This window comes from Pelodiscus sinensis, chromosome 1 (genome assembly GCF_052426305.1).
Source record: "Pelodiscus sinensis isolate ZL-2025 chromosome 1, ASM5242630v1, whole genome shotgun sequence".
Classification (NCBI taxonomy): Eukaryota; Metazoa; Chordata; order Testudines; family Trionychidae; genus Pelodiscus; species Pelodiscus sinensis.
In genome coordinates, this window is record NC_143052.1 from 157,399,916 (window position 1) to 157,413,615 (window position 13,700).

The following is a 13,700-nucleotide window of genomic DNA, read 5'->3' on the forward strand; positions in this document are numbered from 1 at the left end:
AAAGATGCCAAACATCAGGGAGCAGAGTTCAAAAGGTTCAGATCTGAATTCTGAGCTTGGCTTCGGTCACTGGTTCCAAATTCTGGTCAGATCTAACCCCCTCCCCCGCCCAAGTCAGGGAGTTCAAAAACCTACCTGTGCAATATGCTCCAGGACCCCCATTTCCATAGGGCCTGATCGTTCACAATTTTCAATGTATTTATGCTTATAACACCCTGATAAGCTAGGGCAGTGATACTAGCCTGCTTCACAAAGGCACAGAGACTAAGTGACTTGCAAAGCTGTACTGGGTCTTCTGAGCCCCAGGTTATCATCCTAGCCATTGGAGCATCTTTTTCTCCTCTGAATGTGTTCTAAATATTGCAGTTCTGGCCCAGTTCTGGGGGAGCTGTTGATTCAGCATATTCTCCTCCGTCACCTCTGCCTGCAGGGCTTCCATGGAGCTCCCCCGCCCCCATGCAATGCAAAGCTGTCCCTTTGTAACCTGGCGTGCCGAACATAAACCCTGAGTGGGCTGGAAGGACACTCCAGGCAAAATGCCGAAAGGGGTAATGGTGGTCTCTGATCTCCTACTGGAATGTTAGAGGCTACTATGAGCCTTGTTCCTCCAAAGGCAACTGAGCTGTGCATACAAATAACCCCTAGTGTCTTCCTATAGGTTTGCTGCCATTTGGCGGGATAGAGTGAGAGCGTTTAAAGAGGGAGAGCTTGAAAAGGTTCTGGAAAGTGTATTTCAGACAAATGTCTAACACAACCTAAACCACTATTGCTGTGCTTTCCAAATTCCATTGCAGCCATGCTCTAAGGGACCCATCCAATCTGCTTCTCGGTCAGCTTTTTATTTCTATGCTTGCTTTTCTGTGTGTTTGTATTTGTTTACTAGGGTAAGACTGAGGTGGACAGGAGAATAAACCAGATTAGCTATACTTGGCTGAGATAATTACCACATACATTTTTAGGCAACTTGCTGAACTGCTATGTGACTGCCTGTTGGATTGGACACAAGTAGCTTAACTGAGTTCAAAGTAGAGCTAGTGGATCATTTTGTTACAAATACTATTAGTTACTGTGACCCTGTGACCCATGTATTCATGCTGTACACACTATTGTAATAATCTTTGCATAAATTATACCTTGTCAGGTGCATTTGAAAACTAACTCACTGAACGTTAATGTTCTTATGTGATGTATGTAGGTGATGTGATTAATGCATATACGCTAGAATGTGTTTAAACCACGCCTGTCGGGGGAAGTGGTAAGCAGGCCTGCCCTAGCCAAAGGAATGTTTTTGATTCTCTGACTAGTGTAAGGGGACTGTTAGCCCCTTACTAAAACTCAGTGGGAATTTTTGGTTGGCCAGCTCCCAGTACCAAAGGGGAAGGGTCCATGAGAAATCAGGACACTGAGACTGACAGACCCCAGGGACAATGGGAAGAGGCCAACACTCCAGCTCAGCCTGTTTGACAGGTTGGACAGATCAATGAGAGAATTAGAAGTCCAGGTCCCCTCCTCTGTGTGAGTTTTGGATTTTCTGGGTCTCTGTGAGAAAAGGAGAAAGAGCTGAGAAAAGCAGAAGGAATAGCAAGCTGTGTGGAGAGACAGACCTTCAGCATCAGAGCCATGAGCACAGCCCAAGGAGCGCAGATCCTGTGCGCTGAGCAGCAGACTTGCAGTGATCAGAGAGCCAAAGGGGTCAGAGAAGCAACACAAGGAGTTGGAGTTTGGCAAAGCAGCACAGTCTGCAGCTGGGACAAGCAAAGGGAGGGAAAGAAGCTCTGGGCAGGGACACGCCACCAGCCAAGAGGCCCTTCAGGCCAAACTGGGAGAGGGGTCCTGCCACCTAGAGCCTGAGGCCGTGTGGTCACTGTCAGAGTAAGTGTGTCCAGCCTGCAGCCCCCCTGCAGCACAGCCAGGGCCTGAGAGAGAGCCCCAGGACCTATAAGGAACAGACTGTGAATTGTCCTTACACTCTGCAGACTGCTGTTTGTGATGTCCCCAGGCTACAGAGCAGGACTGTGTGTTCTTATTAACCTTTCTCGTTTTTCCTTATTCTTTTCTTTTTAATCAGTTGTTGTTTAGTAAATTGTATTTGCTTTGAACTATATGTAATGATCACTGGGCCAAGAAAGCATGCAGTGTGCGGAGACCACCCCAGAGGGAGGACACCCTAGCCCCTGCCCCAAGTGACTATAAGGTTGGGGATTAAGCCCCAGAAAACCTGGGCCCAGCCTTGTTGGGATTTCGAGGACTCTGCTACTCAGGAGAGTGGAAGGGGAGCCCTCAGGGTCAGGGAGGCCTTTGGGTAAAGGAAGTGGGAGCGGGGACTCAGATCCTTTCGCTGGTCCATTTCACCAGAGTAGTATAGAAGCCAGGAAAGTTCCTCATCATAGCAGGACCATTCCCCCAATTACACTAGCTTCCCCATTACTAGGCAGAGACAAGGATGGTATATTTATATGCCAGGTAAATATCAAGATAAAGATGTCAAGCTACCAAGTGCGGGAGGAGACAGCATGGTGTCTAGGCCTCAGCAGGAGACAGAAGCTTGATCAGGATTTTATTTCAAAGCATACTGTGGAAAGGTTTACTGGCCTGTAAAATGTGTGGGAAGGGGACGGAGCTGCACCTCAGGTGATAACCACGTGCATCAAGTGCTCGTGAACAATATAACTCTATTATGAAAGTGAATAGAGTGAGGTCTTTTCTGCTAATGACGAACTGGTGATTAATATCTGTGTGAATTGCATGTACTAACACTACATAATGAAATAGGAACACTTAATGATATTGTGTTTTAAAGTCTGTGGCCAAACAGGAAGAAAAGGGTTTCCTCACAGATAGGAGAAAAGGCAGTTACCTACCTACCTGTGTCCAATGTAAACTAAGCTGGGGATGAAGCCAGAGTTAAGCTATAGGCAGGCTGCTGGGTCAGAGTTGTTGAACCAGAGCTGTCCAGTATACAGGCACTGGGGCTGTGAACTGAAAAGCTTGTAAGCTGGCTATAAGCGTCTGTGGCTGGGAGCTATCGGAGCAAAGCTTTGTAAAGTACACAAGATGGCAGGGCAAGTAGTGACATACCCCCTCACTGGTCTGGATTGCCCTCTCAATCCTGTGACAGCGTTTAGACCCTGTTGTGGTCTACAACTCATTTGTGGACTGTACCTCATCTCTTGAAGGAAATTCATTATTTGTAAGCATTCATTGAAGAGTTTGGATGAATATTTTCCAGTCTATAGATCATCTGCAATGTATTTACTACAGTTATTTATTGTTAGACTATGCAGACTTACTAATGTTGGTATACACTTTCTCACACTAGACCCATAGAAGTAAAAGGCCCGAGTCCTTTCCATTGTGAATAAGCATTAGCAGTCTAGCCCTAATAGTGTGATGCGACTGGTCACCTAAGAAGAATGGAATTGTTTAGATACCCTCACTGGATAAATAAAATACATGAAACAAACAAACAAAAAAACCCCTGGCTAATAGTGACTATTAATATATTATTACTATATATTAGTATACTAAGTAATATAACTTAGATTTATTTATCCAAAATATATCCCCTTGTCCTAAAATTAAAGCTTATGGATTAGGGCTGAGTGAAACTTGGACCTTCCAGTCTGCTGAATATTTTGACATTTGGAAATTTCCAACATGTTCTCAAAATGATATATGTTCCTTGGTATGGAAGTAGAACAAGGTAACTGCCAGGGATTCTGGGATCTATGGCACTTCTACCATATGGACTGTTATAGAGCCAGGCACTCCAAGTCTTCCATACTCCCATGTCAGTTGGCTTCTGGGTCATCATACCCCTAGAGCCTGGGAAGTCAACTGGCTTAGGAGTCTTGCAGGCTCCCAGATCAGTAGGAAGAAGGCTGGAATGTCACTTCTAGAGGTAGGGTCTCTAGGCTTTGAGCAGTGCTTTCAGGCCCCAAGAAACCAATTGTTGACTTTGAGCAAGTCCACAGGGCCAGTCCATTCAGAAGAGCTGTAATTCCTGAAAGTCCAAGTCTCTAGCAATCCATCAAGTGAGCTGGCAGGAAACTAAGCGGGATTCTATGGGAATCTTGCCAGTCATTTGCTCGTTCTCTGTCTCTTCTCCCCCCCACCCAGTATTTTGGTTTCAACAAATTGGCATTTTCCAGTGAAACCAACCAGCCCTATTTAGAATTCAGAAACACTTTCAAGAATACCTTATGGAAGTTCAAACTGTCATGAAAAATCTCTCTATATATATTAGTGTGTGTCTTTCTATGCGTCTATTTGTCCATTTGTTCAAAAACTTCTCCTAAACCATAAAAGCTAGGATCACCAAATTTGGTATGCAGCTTCCTCTTATCATAACTTAAACCAGTGTTTCTTAGTGGTCTGCGGATCCATTCAGAGAAAACTTCTGCCAGGCCGGTCTTGTTTATTTTACCATCTCTGCAGCCATAGAGCCTCGTGTTCCCATTGGCTGCCATTTGCAACCAAGAGAGCTGCGGGAAGCAGCGGCCCAGGCCATGCCACTTTCCGCGGTTCCCCTTGGCCATAGTTTTGCAGTCAATGGGAGCCATGAGCTATATACAGTAAAACTCCAATAGTCCGGCACTGCTGATAGTCCGGCATCAAAATGGCAAGACCTAGTGAGTGAGCTTCAGCAAAAAATGAGTCACAAGGTAACAGCGGCAGCAGCTGAACTGAGCAAAAAGGATAAAAAAAAAGGGCTTAAAAAAACTAAAATATTACAGTATACTGTATACAGTATAATAAAAAGGGTTAAGAACACTTTGTATACTGTGTGTGTGTGTGTGTGTGTGTGTGTGTGTGTATATATATATATATGTATATGTGTGTGTGTGAATGTATGTGTATATATATATATATATATATATATAAAACCAGCCTATAGTACCTCCTGATAGTCTGGCATATCTGATAATCCGGCACCACCTAGGTCCCATAGGTTCTAGGTTATCAGAAATCTACTGTAAATAAACAGACCATAACTAGAACCCCCACAATTGGTATAGAGCTTCCTCTTATCATAACCTAAAGCAATGTTAGAGTTTGGCTCTGCCAAGAAAATAAGATGTGCCTGGAATGGGATTGCATCTCATAAAACTTTTATTATACTGCAGACAGGGGAGTTGAAGAGGGAGAGCAAAGCGACCCCACCGCCGAAGAGGCTACCCGGTGAGAGTACAAGCTGTGGTGTGAGTGTGTGTGTGTGCCTGACTGTTTGAATTTTACATTTTGAAGTGTGAATTGAGTCTGATTCCAGGGAGTGCTAGCAGTTTCAGTTTCAGCTTCTGTGGCAGTTGGGACTGAGAGCCTGCCATTGTTCCCTTGATTGCCTCTGATTAGCCTCAGGCTCAGCCTTCCCCTGTGTGACTCAGAAGGGGGCAGGCCTGACCTAGGCAAGCAGGCTTTAAAAAGCCAGAGCAGTGCGACCAGGGGAGCGAAGCGGACAGGGGACTGCAGACAGGGGAGTTGAGCAGAGGGAGTGACTGATGGTGATGAAGACCCGTAGCGCTTGTGCCAGTACTTCTCCTGTCTCCTCCACCTGTGCCTGTATCCAGACAGAGAACCTGAGCATGGATGCCTCTACCCAGGTCCTGGTGTGGTCTTGCTGTATTTGTGGCTTGCAATTCCCACTGAGTGATCTCCAGGCTGGGGGAGACAACCGTTGTGAAAGGTGCCTGCTGGTAGAATCTCTCAGGCAGCAGGTGGGAGAGCTACAGGAGGAGGTGGCCAGGCTGAGGAGCATTCGAAGCCATGAGGAATTCCTGGACAGTATTCCTGTGGAGTCCACGGAGGTCACTGTCCTAGGATGTGGGACTGTTGACCAGCCACTTATGGAGGAGGCAGTGGTGCAGGGTGAGCACTGGCAGCTGGTTACTTCCGGCAGCAGGCAGTGTTCCACCCCTGCTCCTAACCCTCCCACTGTGTTGTTACATAACCGTTACTCTTTACTTTCAGCAGGAGACAAGGAGTCACCCCCCACAGTGGAGGAGACCAGGCCTTGCACCACCAAGGTTGAGCAGTCTCCTGCCACCACTGCGAGGAGGAAACGTAGAGTAGTGGTGGTTGGAGACTCTCTTCTGAGGGGAACGGAGGCACCCATCTGTCGCCCTGACAGCTCATCTCGAGAGGTATGCTGTCTGCCAGGGGCCCGTATCCGAGATGTTACGGAGGCATTGTCGAGGATTATCCGGCCCTCTGACTACTACCCCATGCTACTCATCCACGTGGGCACAAATGATACTGCCAGGTGTGACACTGAGCGGATCAAGTGTGACTACAGGGCTTTGGGAGTACGGGTGAGGGAGTTTGGAGCGCAGGTGGTATTCTCTTCTATCCTTCCTGTCAAAGGTAGGGGCCCGGGCAGAGAGAGGTGCATCCTGGAGGTGAATGCCTGGCTGCGACGATGGTGTCGCCAGGAGGGATTTGGCTTCCTTGATCACGGGGTGCTCTTCCAGGAAGGACTGCTTGGCGGAGATGGAGTTCACCTTTCCAGGAGCGGGAAGGCCTTGTTTGGACACAGACTGGCTAACCTTGTGAGGAGGGCTTTAAACTAGGTTTGTCGGGGGCAGGTGAGCAAAGCCCACAGGTAAGTGCTGAATGTGCGGGACTGGGAGATGGGTTGGAAATGGGGGGGACTACGGCCTATAATGGCAAGGAGAAAGGAGGGTCAGGGCACAACAGGGAGGCAAGATCAAATCAGTATCTTAGATGCCTATATACAAATGCGAGAAGTATGGGTAATAAGCAGGAAGAACTGGAATTGCTAACCAATAAATACAACTATGATATCATTGGTATTACAGAAACCTGGTGGGATGGGACGCATGATTGGAATATTGGTATGGAAGGGTACGGCTTGCTCAGGAAGGACAGACAGGGAAAAAAGGGAGGAGGGGTTGCCTTGTATATTAAAAATGTACACACTTGGACTGAAGTGGAGATGAACGTAGGAGATAGCTGTGTAGAGAGTCTCTGGGTTAAGCTAAAAGGGGTAAAAAACGAGGGTGATATCATGCTAGGAGTCTACTACAGGCCACCTAGCCAGGTGGAAGAGGTGGATGAGGCCTTTTTTAAACAATTAACAAAACTATCCAAAGCCCAAGATTTGGTGGTGATGGGGGACTTCAACTATCCAGACATATGTTGGGAAACTAACACAGCGAGGCACAGGCTATCCAATAAGTTTCTGGACTGCATTGGAGACAACTTTCTGTTTCAGAAGGTTGAAAAAGCTACCAGAGGAGAAGCTGTTCTGGATTTGGTTTTAACAAATAGGGAGGAACTAGTTGAGAACTTGAAAGTGGAAGACAGTATAGGGGACAGTGATCACGAAATAATAGAGTTCATGATCTTAAGGAAAGGTAGAAGGGAGACCACCACAATTGAGGTTATGGATTTCAGGAAGGCAGATTTTGATAAGCTCAGAGAACTTGTAGGTAAGGTCCCATGGGAAGCAAGACTGAAGGGAAAAACAACTGAGGAGAGTTGGAAGTATTTCAAAGGGACGTTGTTAAGGGCCCAAAAGCAAACAATTCCGCTGTGTAGGAAAGATAGAAAATATGGCAAAAGACCAGCTTGGCTTAACAAGGAGATCTTGCATGATCTCAAAATAAAAAAGGAGTCATATAAAAAATGGAAACTAGGACAACTAACAAAGGAGGAATATAGGCAAGCAACACGGGAATGCAGGGGCAAGATTAGAAAGGCAAAGGCACAAAATGAGATCAAACTAGCTACAGGCATAAAGGGAAACAAGAAGACCTTTTATAAATACATTAAAAGCAAGAGGAAGACCAAGGACAGGGTAGGCCCACTGCTTAGCGAGGAGGGAGAAGCAGTAACAGGGAACTTGGAAATGGCGGAGATGCTCAATGACTTCTTTGTTTCGGTCTTCACCGAGAAGTCTGGAGGTGTGCCTAACGTAGTGAATACAAGCAGAGAGAGGGTAAGTTTAGAAGATAGGATACACAAAGAACAAGTTAAAAATCACTTAGGAAAGTTAGATGTCAGCAAGTCACCAGGTCCTGATGAAATGCATCCCAGGATACTCAAGGAGCTGATAGAGGAGGTATCTGAGCCTTTAGCTATGATCTTTGAAAAATCATGGCAGACAGGGGAGATTCCAGAAGACTGGAAAAGGGCAAATATTGTGCCCATCTATAAAAAGGGGAATAAGAACAACCCAGGAAATTATAGACCGGTCAGTTTAACGTCTGTCCCAGGGAAGATAATGGAGCAGGTAATTAAGGAAATCGTATGCAAACACTTGGAAAGTAATAAAGTGATAGGGAATAGCCAGCATGGGTTTGTGAAGAACAAGTCATGCCAAACTAATCTGATAGCTTTCTTTGAAAAGATAACGAGCCTTGTGGATAAGGGAGAAGCGGTGGATGTCATATACCTAGACTTTAGTAAGGCATTTGATACGGTCTCGCATGATATTCTTATTGATAAACTAGGCAAATATAACTTAGATAGGGCCACGATAAGGTGGGTGCATAATTGGCTGGATAACCGTAGTCAGAGAGTTGTTGTTAACGGTTCTAAATCCTGCTGGAAAGGGATAACAAGTGGAGTTCCTCAAGGGTCTGTTTTGGGACCCGTACTATTCAATATCTTCATCAATGATGTAGATATTGGGATAGAGAGTACTCTTATTAAGTTTGCAGATGATACCAAACTGGGTGGGGTTGCAACTTCTTTGGAGGATAGGGACATAATTCAAAATGACCTTAGCAAGTTAGAGAAATGGTCAGAGGTAAACAGGATGAGGTTTAATAAGGAGAAATGCAGAGTGCTCCACTTAGGAAGGAACAATCAGTTCCATACATACAAGATGGGAAGCGACTGTCTAGGAAGGAGCATGGCGGAAAGGGATCTAGGGGTCATAGTGGACCACAAGTTGAATATGAGTCAACAGTGTGATGCTGTTGCAAAAAAAGCAAATATGATTCTAGGTTGTATCAACAGGTGTGTTGTAAGCAAAACTCGTGAAGTCATTCTGCCGCTCTACTCTGCACTAGTTAGGCCTCAGCTGGAGTACTGTGTCTAGTTCTGGGCGCCACATTTCAAGAAAGATGTGGAGAAATTGGAAAGGGTACAGAGAAGAGCGACAAGAATGATTAAAGGTTTAGAGAACATGACCTATGAAGCCAGGCTTCATGAACTGGGCTTGTTTAGTTTGGAAAAAAGAAGATTAAGGGGGGACATGATAGCGGTTTTCAAATATCTAAAAGGGTGTCACAAGGAGGAAGGCGAAAATTTGTTCCTCTTGGTTTCTGAGGACAGGACAAGGAGTAATGGGCTTAAAGTGCAGCAGGGGAGGTTTAGATTGGACATTAGGAAAAAATTCCTAACTGTCAGGGTGGTCAAATATTGGAATAAATTGCCAAGGGAGGTGGTGGAATCTCCCTCTCTGGAGATATTTAAGAACAGGTTAGATAGACATCTGTCAGGGATGGTGTAGACGGAGCTTGGTCCTGCCTTGAGGGCGGGGGGCTGGACTCGATGACCTCTCGAGGTCCCTTCCAGTCCTATTATTCTATGATTCTATGATTCTATGAAAACCAAACAGAAGAGAGACAGAATCACCAAAGCAATTACATTCCTCCGAATTGACACAACTGAATGAATGTTGATTGAGACTGAGCTAAGATGAGCCAGAATAATAGAATGAACCTGAAACAGGAATACTTCTTAATAAATCTTACAGAAAAGAGATCACACATAGAGAAATTTGGAGTAGTTAAGGACCTGAGCAACACCAGATAAATCTGCTAGTAAATAATATGATCTTCTGAATCACAGTGAACAGAACATGGATTTGTCTATGGAATATTCACTATTGTTTACTGCTAAAACTCTAATTTTCAAGATGGCGTTTTGCTAAAATGTGGGAAGGAAAAAAGCTATAAAAGAATGTTTCTTGGTCCTGGCTCTTCAATTGAATCAGCAGATTGTTGACTGTTTAAAAAACAAAACCACAACAAAACAAAATAAGTCACTTTGTTCTTTTAAATAATTTTTCTAATGTTAAAGAAATTACTTAGTTCTTCCACATGGCTATGTCAAGTTAATAGTCCAGATATTGCTTGATTTGTTGTGGTCTGGGTGTTATTTTCCTTTGCCCATGTCTGTGTGGTATCTGGATGTTATTAATCCGTGGTAGAATGGGAACCTGTAGGCATACAGATAAGTCCCTTTCTGTTTCAATTTGTCTCTAATTTCCTTTCCTAAAATGACCTTTTTTTCCTTTCAGAGAATTCTTTGGTAATAGGGACAGCACACCCTTAATGCTGGGGAATTACGAGAAAATCTACAGAACTCAAGGTGCCAGCTGTAGTACTTTGCCTGATGGCAAGTGAAAGAGATGGGAGCAAAAAGAGAATCAGCAGCTGGATTACAGCAACCAGGTAATTAATGTAAATGATCCTTTGGGAATTGGCCTAGCAATGACAGTTGGTAGAAAAGTCTGCCTAAATATGTGGTTTTTTTCTCTCCAAAGGTAAGGATCACGCTAATCCTTACTCTTGTACATTATGTATTTTAAATGTATAATGATTTCGCAGCTAGAACAACTTGTGTACTCAGAATTTTAAACTATTGCCTGTGCTGGTTTGTACAGCTAATTTGAATCAAAACCTCTGTTTTTATACACATTCTGGAATTCCATAGTTATTTACAGAGCATGTGTTATAACATGGCTTCCTGCCTAGTTGTCTTGACAGCAGTCCGGGATGGATCAAGGCATGCTTTTTAGATCCTCCAGATATTGATGCATTTAGATAGGGAAGAGTTCCTAGGCAGAGTAGTGAGACAGAATAACAGATGGCTGACAGTTATTCTCTGTGGTAAAATAGGCTGTCTCTAGTACAAGGAAAATTATGGTATCAAGAATTGGGAGAAGATAAGTGTCCATCTTTGGATGTCGTCGTCATCATCATCATCATCATCATCCTTCATGCCCATTGGCGTATAGGGCAGCAGAATTCTTTGTTGCTGTTTCCGTACCAAAATGTTTTGCTACTTCAGGGTTGTTAGCCCTGAGCCAAACCCCCAATCCTGGAGAACCAGTGTGCATGCTTAATTTGGCTCCTCTCCGCTTGACCTTTCCGGCTTGGTTGAACCTACCAGAAGCACTAAGCTCCCACCGGCATAGCTTCTGGGATCATAAGAACACGCAAGCTGCCCCACCCCAACACGGCGCATGCACTAGGGGCAGATCTTTGGACGTGGGAAGTAGATTTCATTTAGCTGGAAGGATGAGTCTGTTCTGGGTGAAGGCTGGAGAAAATATCTAATTCTGTGTATTATTCAAAAGGGTGGTGGTTGCAGACCATATTTAATCTTTAAATTTTAATCCTAATCTAGCCCTGATAGAATCAGCTCTGTGGAAGAGCTTTTGGTATTCTTCACTCAGAGCATGATTTCAGCAGTGTATTTAAACATGTGTCTAACTTTAAGCAAATGCTTAAATGTATACCTTATTCACCAAAACGTTTAGGACCTTAGTCTGGAATGATTCCATTCCTGTACAAACATCTGTGGAGGCGTGACTGGTAACAAAAGGGAAGTATTTAGCTTTTATTATTTGGAATCTCGGTAAATTTTTGTTTGGATAATGAAAGAAAACTGTTCCATTAAAAATTCTATATACTAATATGCACTATGTTCGGTGAATCATTTTGTCACCATACACAGGCAGCAGGTGCTGAGTCGGGAGCTTGAAACAAGAGTATCAGGATCACTATGGCCACAGAGCAGTGCAGCATTCATTACTTGGCAAGAAAATCATGTAAGTAATCAGCGAGGTCTCAGAAGGTCACTCTCCTTCAAGTATTACCTAAAAGCCTTTTTCCCCCCTTTCCTCTATTTGAATTGATCCTGACCTACAAGGTCCCACCTGGTGAATAAATTCTTGAAAAGTTTTTTACCTTCACTCTAGCCATTTTTAATTCACTTTGTACTTTCTTGGTGTGTAAAGTTCCTCAGAATCTGCAATGATATCCAGTATGAAAATTATTTATTAAAAGCACACGGTGAAAGTGAATTAATCAAATACAATGGCAGCCAACATTTTCCTGAAAGCAGTTTCAGCCTAATTTCTCCTGCATTTTGGCAGCAGGTTTTCAAATGTGCCTAAGTGACTTTGGAGCATAATGTCCCCATGAATGGCAGTAAGACTTGGGCTCATTAGTCACTTGCATGCTTCTGAAACTCCTGCCCCCAGTTTGTAATTGCTAAGCTGTGTGAGGAACCAACTACCTAATGGGAAAACTGTGAAAACTGCCAGTACTGGATAGATCTGGAGTGGGCAATAAATCAGAGGTGATTTGCCAGGGTTAGTCTGCCACAGCTTTATTTACCAGCGCCTCTGCAGACACGGCTGCTTGCAGCTCCCGTTGGCCATGGATCACCTATCCTGGCCAATGGGAGCTGTGGGAAGCAGCATGGACCTGGACACCGCTTCCCTCAGCTCCCGTTGGCCTGGAATGGTGATCTGCACCCAACAGGAGCTTTAAGCTGCCACACTTTGATGTAGTCGGGGTGATCTCCACTCAGCTTATTAGCATGTGTGTAGTTCTTTCAGTGTGTTAATATGCTTTCTCTAATGCTTTTTTATTAAAAATAAATGTACTTGCTTAGAAGTTTTCACATAGCCCTTTCTGACTCAGCAATTATGCTTTTTATATCCGTTGAGGAGAAAGAAAAGTGGGCCTGCTAAGGAAGCTGGGCTTGCCTGGGAGATCTCAGTGTGGCAGGAAACTGAGCAGCCTGGAAATACCCAAATCAGGAGCAAAAGAGACTCAGGTCTCTTCTCAACCGAGGTGATGGCTGAGGAGCCAGGAGGCTAAAATGGATGCCCTTCCTGTATCTCACAGGAGGAATATTAATGCAGTTGCCCCAAACTGAAAAGGATGGGAATTGTTATTTCACGTTCACATCCGAAAGGCGTACTGATGGCACGCTGCATATAGTTCAGTTTTGTATGTCAGAAGGCTTAAGGACGAGCTGCCTCCTCTAGAATTTGAACCTTGCTTGCTATCAAGTCTAACTATTTCTAGCCTAATATGGAGACCACTTTGCCTGTACGAAAAAGAATCTAAAAAGATCATGAGGTGTAAGTGTGAGACTGAGACTGAGGCTGATTTCTAAGCCTCACTCACTCCATGGCTGTGGGTGAATCACTTATTCACTTAGTGGCTTGGTTGCCTCCTCTTTGAGAAGGGGATTTAAGTATTTACCACAAAGGGCTGTGGTGAGGGTTAATTAGCTAATGGATCTAATGCACTCTGAAGACAAAAAGCACTCTATAAATGTTTCGTAGTAGTAGTGTTACTGGGGGAAAATAGCATAGATTTTTGAGCACCCCGCATCTGAATTACTGGGATAACATGGGTGATAAATGGCGCATCTCCGTAAGTCTTTCACAGTTATAGCATAACATTAAGGGAACTATTGCAAAGTATGTGCAGTAGCATTATGGCAATTTTTTAACACCTACTTAAAAACCATTTGTAAAATGTTTCTCTATAAGCATTCAGAAATCTGGATGCTCCATAAACTCTAATTATGAGGTTAGACTTTATATGAGCCCATGAAAATGTCTTTAGTTAATTCAACTGATATTTCAAAACCAATAATCCTCCCCACTGCCCAGCAAATGTGGAGATAGCAATTAAAGAAAG

At 44.1% G+C, this 13,700-nt stretch overlaps 1 long non-coding RNA gene across 2 annotated transcripts in view; it reads left to right on the plus strand.

The window, feature by feature from the left end:
• Nucleotides 1-13,700, plus strand: part of LOC102453810 (uncharacterized) — a 101,882-nt gene that overhangs the window by 69,024 nt on the left and 19,158 nt on the right. For both annotated transcript variants that reach the window (XR_012901142.2, XR_012901143.2), the window contains exons 2-3: nt 10,271-10,424; nt 11,713-11,806. This is a non-coding gene — a long non-coding RNA (uncharacterized LOC102453810). The remainder of the gene's footprint in view (nt 1-10,270; nt 10,425-11,712; nt 11,807-13,700) is intronic.